We start from the raw sequence: 12,709 nt of genomic DNA on the forward strand, positions 1-12,709 counted from the left end.
GCCTCCACTACACCACTGGCCCTTTGGGTTTACGGTTTATACCTGCGTAGAGCCTCCACTACACCACTGGCCCTTTGGGTTTACGGTTTATACCTGCGTAGAGCCTCCACTACACCACTGGCCCTTTGGGTTTACGGTTTATACCTGGTCTATAGCCTCCACTACACCACTGGCCCTTTGGGTTTACGGTTTATACCTGCGTAGAGCCTCCACTACACCACTGGCCCTTTGGGTTTACGGTTTATACCTGCGTAGAGCCTCCACTACACCACTGGCCCTTTGGGTTTACGGTTTATACCTGCGTAGAGCCTCCACTACACCACTGGCCCTTTGGGTTTACGGTTTATACCTGCGTAGAGCCTCCACTACACCACTGGCCCTTTGGGTTTACGGTTTATACCTGCGTAGAGCCTCCACTACACCACTGGCCCTTTGGGTTTACGGTTTATACCTGCGTAGAGCCTCCACTACACCACTCGCCCTTTGGGTTTACGGTTTATACCTGCGTAGAGCCTCAACTACACCACTGGCCCTTTGGGTTTACGGTTTATACCTGCGTAGAGCCTCCACTACACCACTGGCCCTTTGGGTTTACGGTTTATACCTGCGTAGAGCCTCCACTACACCACTGGCCCTTTGGGTTTACAGTTTATACCTGCGTAGAGCCTCCACTACACCACTGGCCCTTTGGGTTTACGGTTTATACCTGGTCTATAGCCTCCACTACACCACTGGCCCTTTGCGTTTACGGTTTATACCTGCGTAGAGCCTCCACTACACCACTGGCCCTTTGGGTTTACGGTTTATACCTGGTCTATAGCCTCCACTACACCACTGGCCCTTTGGGTTTACGGTTTATACCTGCGTAGAGCCTCCACTACACCACTGGCCCTTTGGGTTTACGGTTTATACCTGCGTAGAGCCTCCACTACACCACTGGCCCTTTGGGTTTACGGTTTATACCTGGTCTATAGCCTCCACTACACCACTGGCCCTTTGGGTTTACGGTTTATACCTGCGTAGAGCCTCCACTACACCACTGGCCCTTTGGGTTTACGGTTTATACCTGCGTAGAGCCTCCACTACACCACTGGCCCTTTGGGTTTACGGTTTATACCTGCGTATAGCCTCCACTACACCACTGGCCCTTTGGGTTTACGGTTTATACCTGCGTAGAGCCTCCACTACACCACTGGCCCTTTGGGTTTACGGTTTATACCTGCGTAGAGCCTCCACTACACCACTGGCCCTTTGGGTTTACGGTTTATACCTGCGTATAGCCTCCACTACACCACTGGCCCTTTGGGTTTACGGTTTATACCTGCGTAGAGCCTCCACTACACCACCGGCCTTTTGGGTTTACGGTTTATACCTGCGTAGAGCCTCCACTACACCACTGGCCCTTTGGGTTTACGGTTTATAACTGCGTAGAGCCTCCACTACACCACTGGCCCTTTGGGTTTACGGTTTATACCTGCGTAGAGCCTCCACTACACCACCGGCCCTTTGGGTTTACGGTTTATACCTACATAGAGCCTCCACTACACCACTGGCCCTTTGGGTTTACGGTTTATACCTGGTCTATAGCCTCCACTACACCACTGGCCCTTTGGGTTTACGGTTTATACCTGCGTAGAGCCTCCACTACACCACTGGCCCTTTGGGTTTACGGTTTATACCAGCGTAGAGCCTCCACTACACCACTGGCCCTTTGGGTTTATGGTTTATACCTGCGTAGAGCCTCCACTACACCACTGGCCCTTTGGGTTTACGGTTTATACCTGCGTAGAGCCTCCACTACACCACTGGCCCTTTGGGTTTACGGTTTATACCTGCGTAGAGCCTCCACTACACCACTGGCCCTTTGGGTTTACGGTTTATACCTGCGTAGAGCCTCCACTACACCACTGGCCCTTTGGGTTTACGGTTTATATCTGGTCTATAGCCTCCACTACACCACTGGCCCTTTGGGTTTACGGTTTATACCTGCGTAGAGCCTCCACTACACCACTGGCCCTTTGGGTTTACGGTTTATACCTGTGTAGAGCCTCCACTACACCACTGGCCCTTTGGGTTTACGGTTTATACCTGCGTAGAGCCTCCACTACACCACTGGCCCTTTGGGTTTACGGTTTATACCTGCGTAGAGCCTCCACTACACCACTGGCCCTTTGGGTTTACGGTTTATTCCTGCGTAGAGCCTCCACTACACCACTGGCCCTTTGGGTTTACGGTTTATACCTGCGTAGAGCCTCCACTACACCACTGGCCCTTTGGGTTTACGGTTTATACCTGCGTAGAGCCTCCACTACACCACTGGCCCTTTGGGTTTACGGTTTATACCTGGTCTATAGCCTCCACTACACCACTGGCCCTTTGGGTTTACGGTTTATACCTGCGTAGAGCCTCCACTACACCACTGGCCCTTTGGGTTTACGGTTTATACCTGCGTAGAGCCTCCACTACACCACTGGCCCTTTGGGTTTACGGTTTATACCTGCGTAGAGCCTCCACTACACCACTGGCCCTTTGGGTTTACGGTTTATACCTGCGTAGAGCCTCCACTACACCACTGGCCCTTTGGGTTTACGGTTTATACCTGGTCTATAGCCTCCACTACACCACTGGCCCTTTGGGTTTACGGTTTATACCTGCGTAGAGCCTCCACTACACCACTGGCCCTTTGGGTTTACGGTTTATACCTGCGTAGAGCCTCCACTACACCACTGGCCCTTTGGGTTTACGGTTTATACCTGGTCTATAGCCTCCACTACACCACTGGCCCTTTGGGTTTACGGTTTATACCTGCGTAGAGCCTCCACTACACCACTGGCCCTTTGGGTTTACGGTTTATACCTGCGTAGAGCCTCCACTACACCACTGGCCCTTTGGGTTTACGGTTTATACCTGCGTATAGCCTCCACTACACCACTGGCCCTTTGGGTTTACGGTTTATACCTGCGTAGAGCCTCCACTACACCACTGGCCCTTTGGGTTTACGGTTTATACCTGCGTAGAGCCTCCACTACACCACTGGCCCTTTGGGTTTACGGTTTATACCTGCGTATAGCCTCCACTACACCACTGGCCCTTTGGGTTTACGGTTTATACCTGCGTAGAGCCTCCACTACACCACCGGCCTTTTGGGTTTACGGTTTATACCTGCGTAGAGCCTCCACTACACCACTGGCCCTTTGGGTTTACGGTTTATAACTGCGTAGAGCCTCCACTACACCACTGGCCCTTTGGGTTTACGGTTTATACCTGCGTAGAGCCTCCACTACACCACCGGCCCTTTGGGTTTACGGTTTATACCTACATAGAGCCTCCACTACACCACTGGCCCTTTGGGTTTACGGTTTATACCTGGTCTATAGCCTCCACTACACCACTGGCCCTTTGGGTTTACGGTTTATACCTGCGTAGAGCCTCCACTACACCACTGGCCCTTTGGGTTTACGGTTTATACCAGCGTAGAGCCTCCACTACACCACTGGCCCTTTGGGTTTATGGTTTATACCTGCGTAGAGCCTCCACTACACCACTGGCCCTTTGGGTTTACGGTTTATACCTGCGTAGAGCCTCCACTACACCACTGGCCCTTTGGGTTTACGGTTTATACCTGCGTAGAGCCTCCACTACACCACTGGCCCTTTGGGTTTACGGTTTATACCTGCGTAGAGCCTCCACTACACCACTGGCCCTTTGGGTTTACGGTTTATATCTGGTCTATAGCCTCCACTACACCACTGGCCCTTTGGGTTTACGGTTTATACCTGCGTAGAGCCTCCACTACACCACTGGCCCTTTGGGTTTACGGTTTATACCTGTGTAGAGCCTCCACTACACCACTGGCCCTTTGGGTTTACGGTTTATACCTGCGTAGAGCCTCCACTACACCACTGGCCCTTTGGGTTTACGGTTTATACCTGCGTAGAGCCTCCACTACACCACTGGCCCTTTGGGTTTACGGTTTATTCCTGCGTAGAGCCTCCACTACACCACTGGCCCTTTGGGTTTACGGTTTATACCTGCGTAGAGCCTCCACTACACCACTGGCCCTTTGGGTTTACGGTTTATACCTGCGTAGAGCCTCCACTACACCACTGGCCCTTTGGGTTTACGGTTTATACCTGGTCTATAGCCTCCACTACACCACTGGCCCTTTGGGTTTACGGTTTATACCTGCGTAGAGCCTCCACTACACCACTGGCCCTTTGGGTTTACGGTTTATACCTGCGTAGAGCCTCCACTACACCACTGGCCCTTTGGGTTTACGGTTTATACCTGCGTAGAGCCTCCACTACACCACTGGCCCTTTGGGTTTACGGTTTATACCTGCGTAGAGCCTCCACTACACCACTGGCCCTTTGGGTTTACGGTTTATACCTGCGTAGAGCCTCCACTACACCACTGGCCCTTTGGGTTTACGGTTTATACCTGCGTAGAGCCTCCACTACACCACTCGCCCTTTGGGTTTACGGTTTATACCTGCGTAGAGCCTCCACTACACCACTGGCCCTTTGGGTTTACGGTTTATACCTGCGTAGAGCCTCCACTACACCACTGGCCCTTTGGGTTTACGGTTTATACCTGCGTAGAGCCTCCACTACACCACTGGCCCTTTGGGTTTACGGTTTATACCAGCGTAGAGCCTCCACTACACCACTGGCCCTTTGGGTTTACGGTTTATACCTGCGTAGAGCCTCCACTACACCACTGGCCCTTTGGGTTTACGGTTTATACCTGCGTAGAGCCTCCACTACACCACTGGCCCTTTGGGTTTACGGTTTATATCTGGTCTATAGCCTCCACTACACCACTGGCCCTTTGGGTTTACGGTTTATACCTGCGTAGAGCCTCCACTACACCACTGGCCCTTTGGGTTTACGGTTTATATCTGGTCTATAGCCTCCACTACACCACTGGCCCTTTGGGTTTACGGTTTATACCTGCGTAGAGCCTCCACTACACCACTGGCCCTTTGGGTTTACGGTTTATACCTGCGTAGAGCCTCCACTACACCACTGGCCCTTATGGGATTACGGTTTATACCTGCGTAGAGCCTCCACTACACCACTGGCCCTTTGGGTTTACGGTTTATTCCTGCGTAGAGCCTCCACTACACCACTGGCCCTTTGGGTTTACGGTTTATACCTGCGTAGAGCCTCCACTACACCACTGGCCCTTTGGGTTTACGGTTTATACCTGCGTAGAGCCTCCACTACACCACTGGCCCTTTGGGTTTACGGTTTATACCTGGTCTATAGCCTCCACTACACCACTGGCCCTTTGGGTTCACGGTTTATACCTGCGTAGAGCCTCCACTACACCACTGGCCCTTTGGGTTTACGGTTTATACCTGCGTAGAGCCTCCACTACACCACTGGCCCTTTGGGTTTACGGTTTATACCTGCGTAGAGCCTCCACTACACCACTGGCCCTTTGGGTTTACGGTTTATACCTGCGTAGAGCCTCCACTACACCACTGGCCCTTTGGGTTTACGGTTTATACCTGCGTAGAGCCTCCACTACACCACTGGCCCTTTGGGTTTACGGTTTATACCTGCGTAGAGCCTCCACTACACCACTGGCCCTTTGGGTGTACGGTTTATATCTGGTCTATAGCCTCCACTACACCACTGGCCCTTTGGGTTTACGGTTTATACCTGCGTAGAGCCTCCACTACACCACTGGCCCTTTGGGTTTACGGTTTATACCTGTGTAGAGCCTCCACTACACCACTGGCCCTTTGGGTTTACGGTTTATACCTGCGTAGAGCCTCCACTACACCACTGGCCCTTTGGGTTTACGGTTTGTACCTGCGTAGAGCCTCCACTACACCACTGGCCCTTTGGGTTTACGGTTTATTCCTGCGTAGAGCCTCCACTACACCACTGGCCCTTTGGGTTTACGGTTTATACCTGCGTAGAGCCTCCACTACACCACTGGCCCTTTGGGTTTACGGTTTATACCTGCGTAGAGCCTCCACTACACCACTGGCCCTTTGGGTTTACGGTTTATACCTGGTCTATAGCCTCCACTACACCACTGGCCCTTTGGGTTTACGGTTTATACCTGCGTAGAGCCTCCACTACACCACTGGCCCTTTGGGTTTACGGTTTATACCTGCGTAGAGCCTCCACTACACCACTGGCCCTTTGGGTTTACGGTTTATACCTGCGTAGAGCCTCCACTACACCACTGGCCCTTTGGGTTTACGGTTTATACCTGCGTAGAGCCTCCACTACACCACTGGCCCTTTGGGTTTACGGTTTATACCTGCGTAGAGCCTCCACTACACCACTGGCCCTTTGGGTTTACGGTTTATACCTGCGTAGAGCCTCCACTACACCACTCGCCCTTTGGGTTTACGGTTTATACCTGCGTAGAGCCTCCACTACACCACTGGCCCTTTGGGTTTACGGTTTATACCTGCGTAGAGCCTCCACTACACCACTGGCCCTTTGGGTTTACGGTTTATACCTGCGTAGAGCCTCCACTACACCACTGGCCCTTTGGGTTTACGGTTTATACCAGCGTAGAGCCTCCACTACACCACTGGCCCTTTGGGTTTACGGTTTATACCTGCGTAGAGCCTCCACTACACCACTGGCCCTTTGGGTTTACGGTTTATACCTGCGTAGAGCCTCCACTACACCACTGGCCCTTTGGGTTTACGGTTTATACCTGCGTAGAGCCTCCACTACACCACTGGCCCTTTGGGTTTACGGTTTATACCTGCGTAGAGCCTCCACTACACCACTGGCCCTTTGGGTTTACGGTTTATATCTGGTCTATAGCCTCCACTACACCACTGGCCCTTTGGGTTTACGGTTTATACCTGCGTAGAGCCTCCACTACACCACTGGCCCTTTGGGTTTACGGTTTATACCTGTGTAGAGCCTCCACTACACCACTGGCCCTTTGGGTTTACGGTTTATACCTGCGTAGAGCCTCCACTACACCTCTGGCCCTTTGGGTTTACGGTTTATACCTGCGTAGAGCCTCCACTACACCACTGGCCCTTTGGGTTTACGGTTTATTCCTGCGTAGAGCCTCCACTACACCACTGGCCCTTTGGGTTTACGGTTTATACCTGCGTAGAGCCTCCACTACACCACTGGCCCTTTGGGTTTACGGTTTATACCTGCGTAGAGCCTCCACTACACCACTGGCCCTTTGGGTTTACGGTTTATACCTGGTCTATAGCCTCCACTACACCACTGGCCCTTTGGGTTTACGGTTTATACCTGCGTAGAGCCTCCACTACACCACTGGCCCTTTGGGTTTACGGTTTATACCTGCGTAGAGCCTCCACTACACCACTGGCCCTTTGGGTTTACGGTTTATACCTGCGTAGAGCCTCCACTACACCACTGGCCCTTTGGGTTTACGGTTTATACCTGCGTAGAGCCTCCACTACACCACTGGCCCTTTGGGTTTACGGTTTATACCTGCGTAGAGCCTCCACTACACCACTGGCCCTTTGGGTTTACGGTTTATACCTGCGTAGAGCCTCCACTACACCACTCGCCCTTTGGGTTTACGGTTTATACCTGCGTAGAGCCTCCACTACACCACTGGCCCTTTGGGTTTACGGTTTATACCTGCGTAGAGCCTCCACTACACCACTGGCCCTTTGGGTTTACGGTTTATACCTGCGTAGAGCCTCCACTACACCACTGGCCCTTTGGGTTTACGGTTTATACCTGCGTAGAGCCTCCACTACACCACTGGCCCTTTGGGTTTACGGTTTATACCTGCGTAGAGCCTCCACTACACCACTGGCCCTTTGGGTTTACGGTTTATACCTGCGTAGAGCCTCCACTACACCACTGGCCCTTTGGGTTTACGGTTTATACCTGCGTAGAGCCTCCACTACACCACTCGCCCTTTGGGTTTACGGTTTATACCTGCGTAGAGCCTCCACTACACCACTGGCCCTTTGGGTTTACGGTTTATACCTGCGTAGAGCCTCCACTACACCACTGGCCCTTTGGGTTTACGGTTTATACCTGCGTAGAGCCTCCACTACACCACTGGCCCTTTGGGTTTACGGTTTATACCTGCGTAGAGCCTCCACTACACCACTGGCCCTTTGGGTTTACGGTTTATACCTGCGTAGAGCCTCCACTACACCACTGGCCCTTTGGGTTTACGGTTTATACCTGCGTAGAGCCTCCACTACACCACTGGCCCTTTGGGTTTACGGTTTATACCTGGTCTATAGCCTCCACTACACCACTGGCCCTTTGGGTTTACGGTTTATACCTGCGTAGAGCCTCCACTACACCACTGGCCCTTTGGGTTTACGGTTTATACCTGCGTAGAGCCTCCACTACACCACTGGCCCTTTGGGTTTACGGTTTATACCTGCGTAGAGCCTCCACTACACCACTGGCCCTTTGGGTTTACGGTTTATACCTGCGTAGAGCCTCCACTACACCACTGGCCCTTTGGGTTTACGGTTTATACCTGCGTAGAGCCTCCACTACACCACTGGCCCTTTGGGTTTACGGTTTATACCTGCGTAGAGCCTCCACTACACCACTGGCCCTTTGGGTGTACGGTTTATATCTGGTCTATAGCCTCCACTACACCACTGGCCCTTTGGGTTTACGGTTTATACCTGCGTAGAGCCTCCACTACACCACTGGCCCTTTGGGTTTACGGTTTATACCTGTGTAGAGCCTCCACTACACCACTGGCCCTTTGGGTTTACGGTTTATACCTGCGTAGAGCCTCCACTACACCACTGGCCCTTTGGGTTTACGGTTTGTACCTGCGTAGAGCCTCCACTACACCACTGGCCCTTTGGGTTTACGGTTTATTCCTGCGTAGAGCCTCCACTACACCACTGGCCCTTTGGGTTTACGGTTTATACCTGCGTAGAGCCTCCACTACACCACTGGCCCTTTGGGTTTACGGTTTATACCTGCGTAGAGCCTCCACTACACCACTGGCCCTTTGGGTTTACGGTTTATACCTGGTCTATAGCCTCCACTACACCACTGGCCCTTTGGGTTTACGGTTTATACCTGCGTAGAGCCTCCACTACACCACTGGCCCTTTGGGTTTACGGTTTATACCTGCGTAGAGCCTCCACTACACCACTGGCCCTTTGGGTTTACGGTTTATACCTGCGTAGAGCCTCCACTACACCACTGGCCCTTTGGGTTTACGGTTTATACCTGCGTAGAGCCTCCACTACACCACTGGCCCTTTGGGTTTACGGTTTATACCTGCGTAGAGCCTCCACTACACCACTGGCCCTTTGGGTTTACGGTTTATACCTGCGTAGAGCCTCCACTACACCACTCGCCCTTTGGGTTTACGGTTTATACCTGCGTAGAGCCTCCACTACACCACTGGCCCTTTGGGTTTACGGTTTATACCTGCGTAGAGCCTCCACTACACCACTGGCCCTTTGGGTTTACGGTTTATACCTGCGTAGAGCCTCCACTACACCACTGGCCCTTTGGGTTTACGGTTTATACCAGCGTAGAGCCTCCACTACACCACTGGCCCTTTGGGTTTACGGTTTATACCTGCGTAGAGCCTCCACTACACCACTGGCCCTTTGGGTTTACGGTTTATACCTGCGTAGAGCCTCCACTACACCACTGGCCCTTTGGGTTTACGGTTTATACCTGCGTAGAGCCTCCACTACACCACTGGCCCTTTGGGTTTACGGTTTATACCTGGTCTATAGCCTCCACTACACCACTGGCCCTTTGGGTTTACGGTTTATACCTGCGTAGAGCCTCCACTACACCACTGGCCCTTTGGGTTTACGGTTTATACCTGCGTAGAGCCTCCACTACACCACTGGCCCTTTGGGTTTACGGTTTATACCTGCGTAGAGCCTCCACTACACCACTGGCCCTTTGGGTTTACGGTTTATACCTGCGTAGAGCCTCCACTACACCACTGGCCCTTTGGGTTTACGGTTTATACCTGCGTAGAGCCTCCACTACACCACTGGCCCTTTGGGTTTACGGTTTATACCTGCGTAGAGCCTCCACTACACCACTGGCCCTTTGGGTGTACGGTTTATATCTGGTCTATAGCCTCCACTACACCACTGGCCCTTTGGGTTTACGGTTTATACCTGCGTAGAGCCTCCACTACACCACTGGCCCTTTGGGTTTACGGTTTATACCTGTGTAGAGCCTCCACTACACCACTGGCCCTTTGGGTTTACGGTTTATACCTGCGTAGAGCCTCCACTACACCACTGGCCCTTTGGGTTTACGGTTTGTACCTGCGTAGAGCCTCCACTACACCACTGGCCCTTTGGGTTTACGGTTTATTCCTGCGTAGAGCCTCCACTACACCACTGGCCCTTTGGGTTTACGGTTTATACCTGCGTAGAGCCTCCACTACACCACTGGCCCTTTGGGTTTACGGTTTATACCTGCGTAGAGCCTCCACTACACCACTGGCCCTTTGGGTTTACGGTTTATACCTGGTCTATAGCCTCCACTACACCACTGGCCCTTTGGGTTTACGGTTTATACCTGCGTAGAGCCTCCACTACACCACTGGCCCTTTGGGTTTACGGTTTATACCTGCGTAGAGCCTCCACTACACCACTGGCCCTTTGGGTTTACGGTTTATACCTGCGTAGAGCCTCCACTACACCACTGGCCCTTTGGGTTTACGGTTTATACCTGCGTAGAGCCTCCACTACACCACTGGCCCTTTGGGTTTACGGTTTATACCTGCGTAGAGCCTCCACTACACCACTGGCCCTTTGGGTTTACGGTTTATACCTGCGTAGAGCCTCCACTACACCACTCGCCCTTTGGGTTTACGGTTTATACCTGCGTAGAGCCTCCACTACACCACTGGCCCTTTGGGTTTACGGTTTATACCTGCGTAGAGCCTCCACTACACCACTGGCCCTTTGGGTTTACGGTTTATACCTGCGTAGAGCCTCCACTACACCACTGGCCCTTTGGGTTTACGGTTTATACCAGCGTAGAGCCTCCACTACACCACTGGCCCTTTGGGTTTACGGTTTATACCTGCGTAGAGCCTCCACTACACCACTGGCCCTTTGGGTTTACGGTTTATACCTGCGTAGAGCCTCCACTACACCACTGGCCCTTTGGGTTTACGGTTTATACCTGCGTAGAGCCTCCACTACACCACTGGCCCTTTGGGTTTACGGTTTATACCTGCGTAGATTCTCCACTACACCACTGGCCCTTTGGGTTTACGGTTTATATCTGGTCTATAGCCTCCACTACACCACTGGCCCTTTGGGTTTACGGTTTATACCTGCGTAGAGCCTCCACTACACCACTGGCCCTTTGGGTTTACGGTTTATACCTGTGTAGAGCCTCCACTACACCACTGGCCCTTTGGGTTTACGGTTTATACCTGCGTAGAGCCTCCACTACACCTCTGGCCCTTTGGGTTTACGGTTTATACCTGCGTAGAGCCTCCACTACACCACTGGCCCTTTGGGTTTACGGTTTATTCCTGCGTAGAGCCTCCACTACACCACTGGCCCTTTGGGTTTACGGTTTATACCTGCGTAGAGCCTCCACTACACCACTGGCCCTTTGGGTTTACGGTTTATACCTGCGTAGAGCCTCCACTACACCACTGGCCCTTTGGGTTTACGGTTTATACCTGGTCTATAGCCTCCACTACACCACTGGCCCTTTGGGTTTACGGTTTATACCTGCGTAGAGCCTCCACTACACCACTGGCCCTTTGGGTTTACGGTTTATACCTGCGTAGAGCCTCCACTACACCACTGGCCCTTTGGGTTTACGGTTTATACCTGCGTAGAGCCTCCACTACACCACTGGCCCTTTGGGTTTACGGTTTATACCTGCGTAGAGCCTCCACTACACCACTGGCCCTTTGGGTTTACGGTTTATACCTGCGTAGAGCCTCCACTACACCACTGGCCCTTTGGGTTTACGGTTTATACCTGCGTAGAGCCTCCACTACACCACTCGCCCTTTGGGTTTACGGTTTATACCTGCGTAGAGCCTCCACTACACCACTGGCCCTTTGGGTTTACGGTTTATACCTGCGTAGAGCCTCCACTACACCACTGGCCCTTTGGGTTTACGGTTTATACCTGCGTAGAGCCTCCACTACACCACTGGCCCTTTGGGTTTACGGTTTATACCTGCGTAGAGCCTCCACTACACCACTGGCCCTTTGGGTTTACGGTTTATACCTGCGTAGAGCCTCCACTACACCACTGGCCCTTTGGGTTTACGGTTTATACCTGCGTAGAGCCTCCACTACACCACTGGCCCTTTGGGTTTACGGTTTATACCTGCGTAGAGCCTCCACTACACCACTCGCCCTTTGGGTTTACGGTTTATACCTGCGTAGAGCCTCCACTACACCACTGGCCCTTTGGGTTTACGGTTTATACCTGCGTAGAGCCTCCACTACACCACTGGCCCTTTGGGTTTACGGTTTATACCTGCGTAGAGCCTCCACTACACCACTGGCCCTTTGGGTTTACGGTTTATACCAGCGTAGAGCCTCCACTACACCACTGGCCCTTTGGGTTTACGGTTTATACCTGCGTAGAGCCTCCACTACACCACTGGCCCTTTGGGTTTACGGTTTATACCTGCGTAGAGCCTCCACTACACCACTGGCCCTTTGGGTTTACGGTTTATACCTGCGTAGAGCCTCCACTACACCACTGGCCCTTTGGGTTTAC

The sequence above is a fragment of the Coregonus lavaretus genome (assembly GCF_964263955.1).
Source record: "Coregonus lavaretus genome assembly, contig: HAP1_SCAFFOLD_69, whole genome shotgun sequence".
Lineage (NCBI taxonomy): Eukaryota > Metazoa > Chordata > Actinopteri > Salmoniformes > Salmonidae > Coregonus > Coregonus lavaretus.